At 44.6% G+C, this 18,945-nt stretch overlaps 1 long non-coding RNA gene across 2 annotated transcripts in view; it reads right to left on the bottom strand.

Annotated features, from left to right (window-relative positions):
- The window catches only part of LOC134970359 (uncharacterized), a 193,176-nt gene that overhangs the window by 149,025 nt on the left and 25,206 nt on the right, over positions 1-18,945 (bottom strand). For both annotated transcript variants that reach the window (XR_010189765.1, XR_010189766.1), the window contains exon 2: positions 6,167-6,246. This is a non-coding gene — a long non-coding RNA (uncharacterized LOC134970359). The remainder of the gene's footprint in view (positions 1-6,166; positions 6,247-18,945) is intronic.

The following is an 18,945-nucleotide window of genomic DNA, read 5'->3' as shown; positions in this document are numbered from 1 at the left end:
CCCGCTTCTGGGGTGGCGAGTGCTGTGGTTTTCTATATTTGTTTGTATATTTTGGGGTTAATCTTTGGTTAACTCTTATTAACCATGGTCACAGGCCTTTTCATGCACCCCTGTGTAATCTTAATTGTTCTAAACCTGTGTCAGCTGCTCCTTAGTAATTTATCGGCTGTGTCAGGTGACTAGTATGCCTTTAAAAGCCACTAGACATGTGGCAGGCATACATTAAACCTAGTGGGCATATTTGCAGTTATATTATATGTGATACAGTTGCCAGGTTTTAATTCTTTAGGCTTTGTGATAGTGTAGGACCTGCATGAAGGTGGGGTACCTTGAAAATCGGTATGCAGGCTTCCGTGCATTGGCCAATCCACCAACTAAACCCCCATCATTTATTTATTTATTGATGTTGTGAGGACAAGTGAGCTTGCTATGGTGAGTGCTGAATTCTCTATTTTGTATGTATTTGGGTAGGTGGCCATGGGCTGCATGCACCCCACCCTATGAGTGGAGAGTGCAGACACTGCACCCCGCTTCTGGGGTGGCGAGTGCTGTGGTTTTCTATATTTGTTTGTATATTTTGGGGTTAATCTTTGGTTAACTCTTATTAACCATGGTCACAGGCCTTTTCATGCACCCCTGTGTAATCTTAATTGTTCTAAACCTGTGTCAGCTGCTCCTTAGTAATTTATCGGCTGTGTCAGGTGACTAGTATGCCTTTAAAAGCCACTAGACATGTGGCAGGCATACATTAAACCTAGTGGGCATATTTGCAGTTATATTATATGTGATACAGTTGCCAGGTTTTAATTCTTTAGGCTTTGTGATAGTGTAGGACCTGCATGAAGGTGGGGTACCTTGAAAATCGGTATGCAGGCTTCCGTGCATTGGCCAATCCACCAACTAAACCCCCATCATTTATTTATTTATTGATGTTGTGAGGACAAGTGAGCTTGCTATGGTGAGTGCTGAATTCTCTATTTTGTATGTATTTGGGTAGGTGGCCATGGGCTGCATGCACCCCACCCTATGAGTGGAGAGTGCAGACACTGCACCCCGCTTCTGGGGTGGCGAGTGCTGTGGTTTTCTATATTTGTTTGTATATTTTGGGGTTAATCTTTGGTTAACTCTTATTAACCATGGTCACAGGCCTTTTCATGCACCCCTGTGTAATCTTAATTGTTCTAAACCTGTGTCAGCTGCTCCTTAGTAATTTATCGGCTGTGTCAGGTGACTAGTATGCCTTTAAAAGCCACTAGACATGTGGCAGGCATACATTAAACCTAGTGGGCATATTTGCAGTTATATTATATGTGATACAGTTGCCAGGTTTTAATTCTTTAGGCTTTGTGATAGTGTAGGACCTGCATGAAGGTGGGGTACCTTGAAAATCGGTATGCAGGCTTCCGTGCATTGGCCAATCCACCAACTAAACCCCCATCATTTATTTATTTATTGATGTTGTGAGGACAAGTGAGCTTGCTATGGTGAGTGCTGAATTCTCTATTTTGTATGTATTTGGGTAGGTGGCCATGGGCTGCATGCACCCCACCCTATGAGTGGAGAGTGCAGACACTGCACCCCGCTTCTGGGGTGGCGAGTGCTGTGGTTTTCTATATTTGTTTGTATATTTTGGGGTTAATCTTTGGTTAACTCTTATTAACCATGGTCACAGGCCTTTTCATGCACCCCTGTGTAATCTTAATTGTTCTAAACCTGTGTCAGCTGCTCCTTAGTAATTTATCGGCTGTGTCAGGTGACTAGTATGCCTTTAAAAGCCACTAGACATGTGGCAGGCATACATTAAACCTAGTGGGCATATTTGCAGTTATATTATATGTGATACAGTTGCCAGGTTTTAATTCTTTAGGCTTTGTGATAGTGTAGGACCTGCATGAAGGTGGGGTACCTTGAAAATCGGTATGCAGGCTTCCGTGCATTGGCCAATCCACCAACTAAACCCCCATCATTTATTTATTTATTGATGTTGTGAGGACAAGTGAGCTTGCTATGGTGAGTGCTGAATTCTCTATTTTGTATGTATTTGGGTAGGTGGCCATGGGCTGCATGCACCCCACCCTATGAGTGGAGAGTGCAGACACTGCACCCCGCTTCTGGGGTGGCGAGTGCTGTGGTTTTCTATATTTGTTTGTATATTTTGGGGTTAATCTTTGGTTAACTCTTATTAACCATGGTCACAGGCCTTTTCATGCACCCCTGTGTAATCTTAATTGTTCTAAACCTGTGTCAGCTGCTCCTTAGTAATTTATCGGCTGTGTCAGGTGACTAGTATGCCTTTAAAAGCCACTAGACATGTGGCAGGCATACATTAAACCTAGTGGGCATATTTGCAGTTATATTATATGTGATACAGTTGCCAGGTTTTAATTCTTTAGGCTTTGTGATAGTGTAGGACCTGCATGAAGGTGGGGTACCTTGAAAATCGGTATGCAGGCTTCCGTGCATTGGCCAATCCACCAACTAAACCCCCATCATTTATTTATTTATTGATGTTGTGAGGACAAGTGAGCTTGCTATGGTGAGTGCTGAATTCTCTATTTTGTATGTATTTGGGTAGGTGGCCATGGGCTGCATGCACCCCACCCTATGAGTGGAGAGTGCAGACACTGCACCCCGCTTCTGGGGTGGCGAGTGCTGTGGTTTTCTATATTTGTTTGTATATTTTGGGGTTAATCTTTGGTTAACTCTTATTAACCATGGTCACAGGCCTTTTCATGCACCCCTGTGTAATCTTAATTGTTCTAAACCTGTGTCAGCTGCTCCTTAGTAATTTATCGGCTGTGTCAGGTGACTAGTATGCCTTTAAAAGCCACTAGACATGTGGCAGGCATACATTAAACCTAGTGGGCATATTTGCAGTTATATTATATGTGATACAGTTGCCAGGTTTTAATTCTTTAGGCTTTGTGATAGTGTAGGACCTGCATGAAGGTGGGGTACCTTGAAAATCGGTATGCAGGCTTCCGTGCATTGGCCAATCCACCAACTAAACCCCCATCATTTATTTATTTATTGATGTTGTGAGGACAAGTGAGCTTGCTATGGTGAGTGCTGAATTCTCTATTTTGTATGTATTTGGGTAGGTGGCCATGGGCTGCATGCACCCCACCCTATGAGTGGAGAGTGCAGACACTGCACCCCGCTTCTGGGGTGGCGAGTGCTGTGGTTTTCTATATTTGTTTGTATATTTTGGGGTTAATCTTTGGTTAACTCTTATTAACCATGGTCACAGGCCTTTTCATGCACCCCTGTGTAATCTTAATTGTTCTAAACCTGTGTCAGCTGCTCCTTAGTAATTTATCGGCTGTGTCAGGTGACTAGTATGCCTTTAAAAGCCACTAGACATGTGGCAGGCATACATTAAACCTAGTGGGCATATTTGCAGTTATATTATATGTGATACAGTTGCCAGGTTTTAATTCTTTAGGCTTTGTGATAGTGTAGGACCTGCATGAAGGTGGGGTACCTTGAAAATCGGTATGCAGGCTTCCGTGCATTGGCCAATCCACCAACTAAACCCCCATCATTTATTTATTTATTGATGTTGTGAGGACAAGTGAGCTTGCTATGGTGAGTGCTGAATTCTCTATTTTGTATGTATTTGGGTAGGTGGCCATGGGCTGCATGCACCCCACCCTATGAGTGGAGAGTGCAGACACTGCACCCCGCTTCTGGGGTGGCGAGTGCTGTGGTTTTCTATATTTGTTTGTATATTTTGGGGTTAATCTTTGGTTAACTCTTATTAACCATGGTCACAGGCCTTTTCATGCACCCCTGTGTAATCTTAATTGTTCTAAACCTGTGTCAGCTGCTCCTTAGTAATTTATCGGCTGTGTCAGGTGACTAGTATGCCTTTAAAAGCCACTAGACATGTGGCAGGCATACATTAAACCTAGTGGGCATATTTGCAGTTATATTATATGTGATACAGTTGCCAGGTTTTAATTCTTTAGGCTTTGTGATAGTGTAGGACCTGCATGAAGGTGGGGTACCTTGAAAATCGGTATGCAGGCTTCCGTGCATTGGCCAATCCACCAACTAAACCCCCATCATTTATTTATTTATTTATTGATGTTGTGAGGACAAGTGAGCTTGCTATGGTGAGTGCTGAATTCTCTATTTTGTATGTATTTGGGTAGGTGGCCATGGGCTGCATGCACCCCACCCTATGAGTGGAGAGTGCAGACACTGCACCCCGCTTCTGGGGTGGCGAGTGCTGTGGTTTTCTATATTTGTTTGTATATTTTGGGGTTAATCTTTGGTTAACTCTTATTAACCATGGTCACAGGCCTTTTCATGCACCCCTGTGTAATCTTAATTGTTCTAAACCTGTGTCAGCTGCTCCTTAGTAATTTATCGGCTGTGTCAGGTGACTAGTATGCCTTTAAAAGCCACTAGACATGTGGCAGGCATACATTAAACCTAGTGGGCATATTTGCAGTTATATTATATGTGATACAGTTGCCAGGTTTTAATTCTTTAGGCTTTGTGATAGTGTAGGACCTGCATGAAGGTGGGGTACCTTGAAAATCGGTATGCAGGCTTCCGTGCATTGGCCAATCCACCAACTAAACCCCCATCATTTATTTATTTATTTATTGATGTTGTGAGGACAAGTGAGCTTGCTATGGTGAGTGCTGAATTCTCTATTTTGTATGTATTTGGGTAGGTGGCCATGGGCTGCATGCACCCCACCCTATGAGTGGAGAGTGCAGACACTGCACCCCGCTTCTGGGGTGGCGAGTGCTGTGGTTTTCTATATTTGTTTGTATATTTTGGGGTTAATCTTTGGTTAACTCTTATTAACCATGGTCACAGGCCTTTTCATGCACCCCTGTGTAATCTTAATTGTTCTAAACCTGTGTCAGCTGCTCCTTAGTAATTTATCGGCTGTGTCAGGTGACTAGTATGCCTTTAAAAGCCACTAGACATGTGGCAGGCATACATTAAACCTAGTGGGCATATTTGCAGTTATATTATATGTGATACAGTTGCCAGGTTTTAATTCTTTAGGCTTTGTGATAGTGTAGGACCTGCATGAAGGTGGGGTACCTTGAAAATCGGTATGCAGGCTTCCGTGCATTGGCCAATCCACCAACTAAACCCCCATCATTTATTTATTTATTGATGTTGTGAGGACAAGTGAGCTTGCTATGGTGAGTGCTGAATTCTCTATTTTGTATGTATTTGGGTAGGTGGCCATGGGCTGCATGCACCCCACCCTATGAGTGGAGAGTGCAGACACTGCACCCCGCTTCTGGGGTGGCGAGTGCTGTGGTTTTCTATATTTGTTTGTATATTTTGGGGTTAATCTTTGGTTAACTCTTATTAACCATGGTCACAGGCCTTTTCATGCACCCCTGTGTAATCTTAATTGTTCTAAACCTGTGTCAGCTGCTCCTTAGTAATTTATCGGCTGTGTCAGGTGACTAGTATGCCTTTAAAAGCCACTAGACATGTGGCAGGCATACATTAAACCTAGTGGGCATATTTGCAGTTATATTATATGTGATACAGTTGCCAGGTTTTAATTCTTTAGGCTTTGTGATAGTGTAGGACCTGCATGAAGGTGGGGTACCTTGAAAATCGGTATGCAGGCTTCCGTGCATTGGCCAATCCACCAACTAAACCCCCATCATTTATTTATTTATTGATGTTGTGAGGACAAGTGAGCTTGCTATGGTGAGTGCTGAATTCTCTATTTTGTATATATATATATATATATATATATATATATATATATATATATATATATATATATAATAATATACACAGCGCATATTATAGAATTACATTCCACAAACAATTAATGTCTTGTGCCAGATAGAATCTAGTTGAGCTTAGTGTCCCAGTTTCATATTATATATATTACATACATACAGTACATACATACATACATACTGTACATCAATGTATCTCATTTATGTATCCCATTATACTCACTGCAGGACCTCATGTCTAATGGTATGTTTTCATGGGATTAATCTGTGTACAATGACTGGTGATAAAATCACGCAGCGTGAAACCAGCCAGCAAAACAAAACACCACTTGGAGCAGTCACGCACGACCCGCAATCACTGCCGCCTTAAATCAACGTAACACTCTGTGGCCAAAGTATAATGGGGTGTAACCAATCATGATCATTACCTTTTAGTTGGTCTCATTTCCCTTGTACTCGCGTCTGGCGCGGGAAGATTGCGCAGTCTGGATTTCACCACGTGGTTGTTCTGATGAATAAAATAGGAAAAGTGTCAGACCCCGCAGTCCCTCACTTATGTGAATAGGCTCTATTACAATGCTGGTCTATACAATTTTCTTAGTAAAGTCCTCCTGGAGGAAAGGGTTACCGCCAGTGTCGGACTGGGGCAAGAAGGGCCCACCGGGGAAATACAGTGGTAGGGGCCCATGCTTAAGGATGTGGCCAGGCAATAGTGGAGGTGTGGCCAACCACCACAGAGGCCCACCTAACCATAAGAGAGTGCATGGGCTGGGCCCATAGTCCTGTGCAGTATAAGGTAAGATATGTATAATGCATAATTAAAGTGCACTAGGATAGAGCCTGGAACCTAATCCCTACAGGGGGAGATGGGCCCACAGACAGTGGGGCCCACCGGTGGTTTCCCCTGTTCCCTTGTGGGCCTGTCCGACCCTGGTTACCGCCACCCATAATTCCGTTATTGCCAATGATTACCCCTCTGGTGGTATGATTCTCCTTCCTGTGGCGACAGCTCCCTATGCCTTTGGAAAGTCACGCCACCGCTTGTGTCGCCGCCATGTCTGTCCTGTTATATCCATCTCAAGATGGTGGTGATATAATAATTTAAAAAGAGCTTTATGAGGTTACTGAAATATTTTTTAAACAAATTAAGGGGCTCATTTACCAATGAGTGATAAAACTCGTATATAACTCGCTTCACATAATAAATGGTGCTCCAGTCAAATCAGCTCCTAATTGTCATGTGTTTGAAAACTGACAGTTGGGAGCTGATTGGCTGGAGCACCATTTTTCATATGCAGCAAATGATATCATTCATGTCGAGTTTTATCACTTGATGATAAATGGCACCCTATGGTATTAAAGTAATTAGTTTTTTTCTTTTTTTAAATCATTTTCTAAAAAAAATGTTTTTAATATTTAACTAAGCAAGTTGATCGGAAAGCCGATTAATATAAGCTGAGTACCCGGTGCTTCGCTAAGGAATTTCAAGTATTTCCGTGCGTATAGCTTTCATTTTGAAGGACTTGCTGGTAAACTAAGAGCACCCATCCCCCAGCAAGGCAGCAGCACCCGGCGATGGAGGGGACGCCCGCTGCTGGGAATATCCTGGGATCACCCCCTCCCCAAACCAGGCACAGCAGCCAGCGCCGGGTACACCGGCGTGGGAGACATCTGCGTTACCCAGGAGTGGTGCTGCCATGCCCCCCCGGTGTCAGAGGCCTGTACAGTGACAGAGGTAGTTATAGCAGCCGTGGCTATGCCGGCCGGGGGGTGGTCACAGGGAGCAGCGACCCTGATGCGATTTATCATCGCTGCCGCTGTGTAGCCGGGGACGGAGCCGCATCGCACTGCTGCAGATCAGTTGGCGTAGAGGGAGGAGCTGAGGGAGGATGTTAAACGTGGAGAGCCTGGACCGTGCCTGGACCGTGTGGATCTGTGTGAGGTCTGTTGACGTGGGTAAGAGTGGAAGCAGCAGCAAGGCTACCCCATCCCCCACCCCCAGGCCTCGCACACACTGCCGACTGCCGTCATTGTGTCATCACCCAAGCCGGGTGTAGTCTATGCGGGAGCTGTTCCCCCAAGGGTCACTGTGTAATGGGCCTCCGGGTTATATACTTGTCAGTTTGATGCTTAGAGCGCCAGCATAGTTTGACACTAATGTCGGCCATTTTGGACATTTTATTTTTCACCCCTTCTCTCCCCCCCCCCCCAGGCTGATGGGGGCTGAACTTGGACGTAAACGGCAACGGGAGTGTCATTATTCATCTCCAGACCCCAAAAACTATGGATTTTTACATGTCACCCCCTTCTTCCCACCCCTAGGGGTGCTAGGTGTGTCTTAACCCCACAGTATTTTTTTCCAGAGTGTATGTCATATGTGTACCAAGTTTGGTGTAAATTGCTCCCGGCATTCCAGAGTTATGCTGGAACACATACATCCATAGTATATATATATATATATATATATATATATATATATATATATATATATATATATAGTGTGTATTCTGAGGACGGAGCTTGTAGCTCCGAAACGTCAATTTCTTTAATACACTTTTTATTGCTGAAACAATCTCCGAGTGCTGTCATTGCTGGAAGTCTACCTTTGATATGGACATGCACCGGAGGAAGCTGCTTTCATGTTTGTGAGTGCCGGTATTCACTGGATGGATATATATATATATATATATATATATATATATATATATATATATATATATATATATATATATAAACAATTTTTGCCTGAGATAGCTGCCTCAAGCTGTCCCTTTACAGTCCGATATCGGGTACAGAACCAGTGCGCGCTCTCTTCTGTGAGACAAGGGGTCTTATTATCAGAGCATCTCCCTGTCAGTGCCCCTGGAGAGACGTCTGTACTGACTGTACAGAAAAATGCTGCTATATTAGTTTTAATCCTTTTCCGCAGATAAATTTAGGGCGTCTCCTCCTGCCGCTGGATCACTGTCAGATATGGCCTGTCAGCGCTAGGACATAGCTACCAAAGGGTGCAAACTGCTGTGGGGCCAGACCTGAGAAGGGGCCCGCATTCGGAGTCAAAGCCACATGGGAGGTTTTCACCAATGGGGCATACGTGGGCGCCTAGATTTTCCAAAATGACTGACACTTATCAGATATCAATTGGATCCTTGTCATATACTGTAGTTTTGCTTTTTCTGGTGCCACATTCTGGATGTTGCATAATGTAGTCCTCCGAAATACATCTTACAATCAGATCAAGTAGGATGATAACATTTGAGGTGAGCAATATTAAATTAATACTGTATATACTGGTTCAGCCAGTAAACTGCATATACTGTAGGTAATAGGTAAACCTTAATATGCCGCTGAATTCTCAACAAGTCTATCAGTAGGGATAATTGTGCAGTTGTCCTAATGTACTAAATGTTCTGCTTCTGCACTACCCGTCGCTAATCACCCCAGATTGAGAGCACCGTCAGAGAAAACCATTTCATCTCTCATTTGCCACAGTCGGAGTTAAGCTTTCTGCATGAGATACTAATGTAGGAACATATTAACCTCCACCTAGACTGACTGGCTTCCATCATTATCCCAGAGCGGATTCATTAGCGCTAACAAAGCCGCCTCCGCGTTTACTGCCTCCCGCCAAACCAGGAAGATCATTTGTGGGGTATTAAGCAGGATATGAAATAATAAACCGGTTTAGCGGTAGTACACAGACAAATTGCCACACGGTATTGCACTGCCCCCACATACAATGTAATAATTCCCGTGGGCTGCTTATTAACCCCTACAAGGCCAAGGTACGTTCATACCATCATATCTGGGACACTTTCCCCAGGATGGATGTGTCACTTACAGGCGCTGATCCTGGAGGTGGGCGCTATAGAGCTGGGCAAAACAATGCAGCACTGCAGGTGGGGTAGATGTAACAAGTGCAGAGAAGTTACATTTGGGTGAGGCGTGATCAAACTGAAATCTAAATTGCAGTGTAAAAATAAAGCTGTTTAACATCTGCACAGAAAGTAGACAGTATTTACACTGCACAGAAATAATATAAACTAGCATTTGTCTGCGGCTTTGCTCGTGGATGTCTGTTATTGCTCAGTGGAACTCATTTTACTAAGACAGTAGTGCCATTTAATATTGTCATGTATATTTATATTGTACACATTGCTCACGAAATGTCTTTGTAAACAATATTTCCAGTTTTTCCTTCAGGGATTAACACAAAAAGATACTTGGGGCTATTAACTCGTGAGCAAGCCACGTAAAGCTGCCTATGGAAGAAGCAGCTGGTCCTGGATCTACGCCTGTAGACAGTACAAAAGGTCGACAGGGTCCAAAGGTTGACATGAAAATGGTCAACATGAACAGGTCGACACAGGTTTTTTTTTTTTTTACAATTTTACATGTTTTTGGACTTTTTCATACCTTCTGTATCCATGTCGGCATAGAGTTGGTTATAAACCTTATGGTGAGCATAGCGAGCCTGAAGCGTGGTGAGCGGACGCCTTTGTACAAATAGGGGTCCCAGACCAAACTACAGTATCCACACAAACCCCAAAAATGCGAAAAACAAATGGTGTCTACCTTTTTTAGGTTGACCTTTTGACCACGTCGACCTTTTAACTGTCTAACACGTGGTGTCCATCTATTGACTGTCTAACGAAACACTGTCTATTATACGCTATCCGGACTCTGGGTCAACATCATTTAGGTCGACACACCTTAGGTCGACAGTGACTAGGTTGACACCAGAAATAGGTCGACATGGCCATTAGGTCGACGCGAACGAGGTCAACAGGAAAAAAGGTCGACATAAGTTTTTCACAATTTGTTTTTCATTTTTTTTACTTTTTCATACTTTACGACCCATGTGGACTACAATTGGGAACTGTAACCTGTGCCAAGCGCAGCAGTAGCGGAGCGAGGCACCTTACCCATAGTTCGCTCGCCATGCGAGGGTACACGGTGCACCAATTGGGGTTTCCAGTCGAAGAAAATGACACTTTTTTTTTTTAAACGGTCGACATTTTTCCATGTTGACCTTGTTCATGTCGACCTAATGGAAGTGTTGACATTTCCTGTGTCGACCTACTCACAGTGGACCAATAGGCATCGACCTAATGTGGGAAACAGTGAAAACACCATCCAAATTCATCCTGTGGTTTTTGTGTGATGAAAAAAGTAAACTAATCGCGCTTGGGGAAATTACTAATCGACTATGGAGCGCAATAATGTATATAACACATTTATTAAAATAAAAACAAATATAGATAAACTGCATATACTTCACTCAACAAAATGTGAAAAATGCTCCCTATAGATTGTAAGCTTGCGAACAGGGCCCTCCTACCTCTATGGCTGTCTGTTATTACCCAGTTTGTCTTATCACTGCTGTTTCCAGTTGTAAAACGCAGCGGAATACGCTGCGCTATATAAGAAACTGTAAATAAATAGTGTAGCAATGTTGACACAATCATTGAATTGTTTCATTTAGTTTCAATTTGTATCAAAATGTATCGCAACGCTTCAAAGTGAAGGGAGTCAATGACAGCCAGCTGTATAATAAATAACATGCATATGGTAGAATTATGAATAAAAATACACACCTGGGGTATAAAAGTTTTCCGCATGACACGTTTTCAGGCAGTCAATATAAGCCTGTGTGTAAAATGCAGTAGATATGGGATCCGTATAGGTAAATTAATCCCACAGTGCAGTGTTGCCTCAATATATAGTGTGCTCTATAATTGCCCTCTGCCCTGCAATGGGCTCTGTAGTAAGCAGAGGTCAGAGGTACTCGGTAGTATAATGCACATGTACACAAATATTGGGTATTGGGGGGCAATCAATCTGACTCCTTGCGGACGGGGGGAACCCAAGCATCCTCAGACAATTGTAGCTTTCCAGATGCACTGGATGTAGATGGAAGAAGGATCCCAAAGTGCTGCTGAGTCCCAGGTGTGTAGAGAGTAGCAAAAGGTTGGTGGAGCCTAACGCGTTTCACATGCGTTTCAAAGCGTTGCAATACATTTTGATACAAATTGATATAGCTTACTGCCCCTGCCTGTCTGCACCGAGGGAGCTACTGGTGGGACCCTGTCACAACTGCATTAACTGGAGCCAGGGTCCCAGGCTACAGAGACCTCTGTCCCTGGGGGTATTGCTACTCCAGCTAATGTGCCGAGAACCGGTCAGCATGGCAGTGTCTGTGAGTATAACCCAGAATTCTAACTAGCACAGTGCCGGGTACATCAGGCACAATGTATATCCTAACAGTAACAGGCAGTTAGATTTAGTGTGTATGTATCACTGCCTCCTACTGTGCATCACTAAGGATACAGGAGGATCTCAGGTGCTGGCAGAGCCGGCCCTAACAAATATGATGCCCTAGGCAAGATTTTGGCTGGTGCCCCCTAGCACCACTGCCGATTCCGCCTCTGACCTTGCACCTCTTTCCCAGCACCATCACCCCTCACCCATAGCAGTCCTTATTTTGGTGTTTGTACCCCCTATATTTTAAATAGGAACAGTTCGCACATTTGGCGCACAGCGCAAAAAGGGGTGTGTTTGCTGGCAAGGGGCATGGCCATACAATAACCCCAATTCCAATTACGCCACACAGTACTGCAACTTTATTCGCATTTGATCATGCGATAGTGTCTATAATTCATATTACATCCCACAGTAGTATCACTTTACCTTATAAACGTTACTCCTCACAGGAGAGCCCCTTATTCACATTACATCACACTGAATTGCTCCTTATTCACATTACACCACACCCTATTGCTCTTTATTCACATTAGATGACACAGTAGTGCCCTTTCTATACACAACACCACATAGTAGAGCACCTTATACACATAATGCCACACATTAGTAATGCATTTATAAACATTCCACACTGTCCTTATAAACATAATGCGCCTTACACATTATGACAACCTTTATTAATGCCCTTTTACACATAATGTCCTTTATAGTACACATATGCCGCACATTAATGCCCTTATACACATAATGTCCTTTATAGTACACATATGCCGCACATTAATGCCCTTATACACATAATGACACATAGTGCTCCTACACATTTGCTGCACATTATTAGTGCCCCTATAAACATAATGAAACACATACAGTAGTGCCCTGTTACAGATATGCTGCACATTCTTAATGCCCTTATACACATAATGACACACATAGTGCCCCTTACACATATGTTGCACATTATTAATGCATTTTCACATGACACACATAATGCTCCTTACACATATTCTGAACACTACTGCACAACCAACCAACTCACATGCACACAGCACTCACACTGCCACTAACACTGTGACCTCTGCCTCTGCTTGGATACAGATGTGTCCTCATAAATCTTGTCTCAATGCTAAAGTCGGGCACACCTTTTTTTATGAAAACGCATCTTATTTGCAATGCTATGTCGCTAGGATGCACAAGCAGCTTCTGCTGATTAAAATGATATGTAGCATGCCTATATACTGTGCGAGACTGTGGCTGTATCTGCATATGAAATGCTACACACAGAATATAGGCATGCTGCATATCATTTTAATCAGCAGAAGCTGCTGATGCCCCTAGGCATATCAAATGCCCTAGGCAATTGCCTAGTTTGCCTATGCCCGGCTCTGGGTGCTGGCGGTCACATAGCGATAGAGGCAAAGGCTCTAATACTGCCCAATGAGCTCCCACTGTACATGGGCATTTTTAAATTAGGCGCCATGGCGCGAGGGGGCGGAGCTTAGCTTAGTGCGGGGAGTCCCGGCTTTCATCGCGGCCACAGGACTTCCTGTCAGTGGGGCTCACGCTGCTCTTTCTGGCGTCTCCACGTGCAGCGGACAGAGGCCAGATACAGCGCGGCCCAGAGGTCCTGGAGGCGCGAGTGTGGGGAGCGGAGGTTGTAGAGGGGTTTGGTGCTTAGACACTAACCTATTACCAGACAGTGGGGGTCATTCTGAGTTGTTCGCTCGCTAGCAGTTTTTAGAAGCTGTGCAAATGCTATGCCGCCTCCCACTGGGAGTGTATTTTAGCTTAGCAGAAGTGCGAACGGTTGTATCGCTGAGCGACTACTAAAAAAAATTTGTGTCATTTCTGAGAAGCTCAAAACCTACTCAGCGCTTGCGATCACTTCAGACTGTTCAGTTCCTGTTTTGACGTCACAAACACGCCCAGCGTTTGCCCAGCCACACCTGCGTTTTTCCTGGCACGCGTGCGTTTTTCTGCACACTCTCTGAAAACGGTCAGTTGCCACCCAGAGACGGCCTCTTCCTGTCAATCACTCTGCGAAAGCAGCGCGACTGAAATGCATCGCTAAACCCTGTGCAAAACTAGATCGTTCGTTGTGCCCATACGTCGCGCGTACGCATTGCGCCGCATGCGCAGAACAGCCGTTTTTTTAGCCTGATTGCTAGCTGCATTTGTTCGCAGCGCAGCAATCAACTCGGAATGATACCCAGTGCAGAGCCGGCCCTAGCCAATTTGATGCCCTAGGCAAAATTTTGTCTGGTGCCCCCAAGCACCGCCACTAGTTCTGCATCTGTACCTGCAATGCTCAGGTAGTGGGGCCCACCGGGGGGTTACCCTGTGCCCCTGTGTGCCAGTTCAACTCTGCACAATGCCACACAGTAATGACCATAATACATATAATTCCACACAGTAAAGGAATCTTACACATATGCCCCACATTAGTAATGCCCATAATACACATAATGCCACACAGTAATGCACCTTACACATATGCCCCACATTAGTAATGCCCATAATACACATATACTGCCACAGATACTGCCACACTTGCTGGTTATACAAAAAGACCAGTATCAAACATGTAGAAACTGTCCATTCTCTTCACTATTCAGTGTGTTTGCTGGTGTCTGTTACTGCATGCCCTTTACTTTATACTGTGGGAGTGATATGCTCTCCCCTCCAGTCTGATGTGTCCGAAAGTCATGCTGCACTGATGTTTCATATAGAAAAGCACAACGCAACTTACTGACCACGTTACAGTGCTGGGTGGCAGGGGAATTTTACGGCATGGACTGACTAGGAAATAAAGTGTGGGGAGAACATTGCCCATGTTATGTCCCTGCAGACACCTGGGAATTGCACAGGGATAAGGAACACAGGATAACAGGGTCCCCCTCCCCTATGTGCACAAGCAGTATAGGTGATGTCAGGTTTCTGTGAAGCAGTCTTCCAAAATACACATGTGTTATAGAAGCCATCCAGTAATAACCTTATATAGTCAGTGAAAATGTCACAGGTCCAGGAATTGCATTTACTTGGCTTCTGCGGTCTGTCTGAGGTCTCACAAGTCAGGGGCATTCAAGCATGTCAGAGGAAGTTTAAGGCACAGTGTGCATTTTTTTTAACAAATGTAAACAGCAGTGTATACAAGTACTGATTGAATACATTTGGAAAGTAACAGTTAGTTTGCGGACTGTCCCTCCCAGCATGAGATACTGCAGGGACATGCTTGGATGCCCCTAGACATGCTTGGATGCCCTAGGCAAATGCCTAGCCTGCCTATAGCTAAGGCCGGCTCTGACCCAGTGTATCTGTGCTTGCGCAGTGTATACATACAGTATATATCACAGCGCTGATTCAGGCAAATGTGACTTTCCTCCACGTCTAGCCTTCCTTCTAGACTTTTCCTTTCTCTCCTATATATTGTGACTATACAGCATGGCAGGAAAAAAGGCACCTCGTCTAAAGCTTCCCAGAAGGTTTTTACTTGCAAGAAGTGTAATAATAAGTTTACACAGGGACAGTCAGAGATATCTTTAGTTTGTGATGCATGTGAACAGGCTCCTATTTTTGATCCTGGTCCTTCAGAACAGTCCAGATATAACTGAACCAGCGTGGGCACAGGCCTTAGCTAAGTCAGAAGAAGGACTTCCCAAGGCCATGCGTCCATTAAAACCTTCCCCCTGCAACTAACACTACGGTTTCCAAAAAGAGATTTTTTTACCTGCGGTGTTACAGTCCGACAAGTCAGAATCGGAGCACATGCCTACGATAGAGGAAGGGGAGGTAGGTCAGGATTCGGAACTTGACAACCCTATTGATGATTCAGAAATAGTTTCTGAGGGCCTTGAAGCGCTCATTTTAGCGGTCCGCCAGGTCCCACAAATTACTGTCTCAGATTCGGGTACAGCTCAGCCTTTTTTCCTTCAATAAGAAACAAAGGTCAGCTATTACATTCCCAGTTTCCGCATCTAGACGATCACCTTGCATTAGCATGGAAACACCCTGATAAAAAATTTCAGGTTGCTCACAGTTTTCTGGCTTCTTATCCTTTTCCAGCAGATAATAGAGTGAAGTTGGAGACTCCTCCGTTGGTGGATCCCTCGCTTTCCCGACTCTCCAAGAAGACTATCCTCCCGGTGGAATTGGCAACGGCTTTAAAGGAATCTGCAGACCGTCGCCTGGAGTCCACCTTGAAGGCAATTTATACAACAGCAGGAGTACTAATCCCTCCTATGCTGGTAGGTTCTTGGGTTAATAAAGCTGTAGAAGCCTGGGCTGAGCAGTTGGCTTCAGGGTTACAGTCAGGGGTATCAACGGAAGATCTGGTTATGTTAGCAGAACATATCCGAGAGTCTGCCATTTACTTGGGAGATGCATCTAGAGACACAGGTACAGTAGCCTCTAAAATTTCAGCATTGGCGTTTTCTGCTCGCAGAGCACTCTGGCTCCGACAATGGCAAGCAGATGCGGAGTCCAAGAAAGCTGTTGAAGCCATACCTTTTACGGGTGAATTTTTGTTTGGTTCTGAATTGGACAAACTAATATCCAAGGCAACTGGAGGAAAATCTACGTTCCTTCCATCAGCCACTCCCGCAAAACATACTCAGGTCTGTCTTTTCGTTCCTTTCAGGTTCCTTCTAAATTCAGAGGAAGAACTAGAGGTGGAGCTACAAGCTCCAGAGGCAATAGAGGACGAGGTTGTGCTATCGCGGCATCTCCTACAAACCAGGAAGCCAAGTCTACAACTAAGCCCACTGCATGACGGGCTTCTCTCCCACCTGGGGGATCCCAAGGTGGGAGCCCGACTAAGAAATTCTGGGGACATTTGGAAGAAAAATTGCTTAGACGCCTGGGTTCAGGATGTCATCACGCAAGGCTACAAAATCGATTTCCAATTTCTACCTCCCCCACGTTTTTTTACCACGGGTTTGCCAGTTTCTGTAGACAAAAGACGGGTTCTACAGGAGGCGATCCAAAGACTACTGTCAACAGGTGTTATCCTACCAGTACCAAATCACCAACTACGACAGGGGTTTTACTCCAGCCTGTTCGTGGTTCCGAAGTCGGACGGTTTGGTCAGACCCATCCTGAACTTGAAATTTCTCAATCCGTTTTTACGAGTGTTCAAGTTCAAGATGGAATCCCTGCGATCAGTTATCGTTGGACTGGAGGCGGGGGAGTTCATGGTGTCTTTAGACATCAAGAACGCCCATCTTCACATTCCCATATGGGCTCCTCACCAGGAATATCTCAGGTTCGCAGTTCAGAATGCACATTATCAATTCCAGGCCTTGCCCTTCGGACTGTCCTCTGCTCCACGAGTCTTCACAAAGGTGATGGCAGTAATGATGGCTCTATTACGCACTCAAGGAGTAAATATAATATCTTATCTCGACCACTTACTATTCAAGGCTCAGTCCAAGGAGATTCTACTGCGGGAGATTGGACTGACTCAACAATTACTCATCCAACACGGTTGGATCTTGAACTTCCAAAAATCTCATCTTCAACCTACACAGAGACTTCACTTTTTGGGGACGATTTTAGACACAGTTCAACAAAGGATTTTTCTACCTCAGGACAAGATTCACTCCATTCAGACAATGGTGAGACAGGTCCTATTACATTCTCGAGTTTGTTTACTTATGCATCCGGCTTCTGGGGAAGATGGTAGCCGCCTTCGAGGCTCTACCCTTCGGAAGATTCCATTCCAGGACTTTTCAACTAGATCTACTATCCTAGTGGTCAGGATCTCATCTGTTCTTCCATCAGTGGGTACAGCTGACTGCCAGGACAAGGACGTGGTGGAGAAATCATCAAACCTATCTCAGGTGAGGAGATTTGCGATATCCAAATGGACTCTTCTCACCACAGATGCCAATCACCGAGGTTGGGGAGCGGTGACATCGAATCATCAGTTTCAGGGACGATGTTCCACTCAGGAGGCTACTTTACCCATCAACATCTTCGAATTAAGAGCAATTTACAATGCTCTGAGCTTGGCTCTACCCTTGTTACAACACCGAGCTATATATGTACAATCAGACAATGCCACGGCTGTTGACTACATAAGTTGGCAAGGGGGCAACCACAGCAAAGCAGCTATGCGGGAGGTATCCCGCATTCCTCAGTGGGCAGAGGTCTTTGTGGAGGCAATATCAGCTGTGTTTATCATAGGAGTTGACAACTGGGAGGCAGATTACCTCAGTCGACAAGATCTACACCCGGAAGAATGGGAACTTCATCCTCAAATTTTTCAGCAACTGGTAACTTGGTGGGGCCTTCCACAGATAGATCTCATGGCGTCCAGACACAATCACAAACTACCGCGCTACTGCTCCCGTTCAAGGGACCCACTAGCGGAGGCAGTAGATGCCCTGACAACTCCCTGGCATTACAGTTTTGTATACCTATTCCCTCCGTTTCCACTGCTACCTTGTCTTCTCAAATGGATCAAGAAGGAGAGGATCGAGGTACTACTGGTGGCACCAGACTGGCCTTGCAGATCATGGAACGCCGATCTACACAAACTATTAATCACCAATCCGTGGCCTCTACCACTTCGAGAGGATCTTCTATGACTAGGCTCTTTCGTTTATCCAGACTTAAAGCGGCTGCGTTTGACGGCTTGGTTGTTGATAGGTCCATTCTGATGGAGAGAGGTATTCCGTCAGCTGTCATCCCTATTATGATACAAGCTAGAAAGGAGATTACCTCGCAACATTATTACAGAATATGGAAAGCTTATGGTCATTTGATGCGAGAATCGTGGTGTTTCAGCTACGACTGTTAAGCTGTCCAGACTTTTGCTTTTTCTTCACTCTGGTTTTGAGGCAGACCTCAGCTTAGGATCTTTAAAAGTACAAATATTAGCGCTTTCTATTTTCTTCCAACAGAAGTTGGCATTGATTTCAGAGGTTCAGACCTTTTTCCAGGGTGT

This window comes from Pseudophryne corroboree, chromosome 11 (genome assembly GCF_028390025.1).
Source record: "Pseudophryne corroboree isolate aPseCor3 chromosome 11, aPseCor3.hap2, whole genome shotgun sequence".
NCBI classification, from domain to species: Eukaryota; Metazoa; Chordata; class Amphibia; order Anura; family Myobatrachidae; genus Pseudophryne; species Pseudophryne corroboree.
This window is presented reverse-complemented; position numbering and strand designations above follow the sequence as displayed.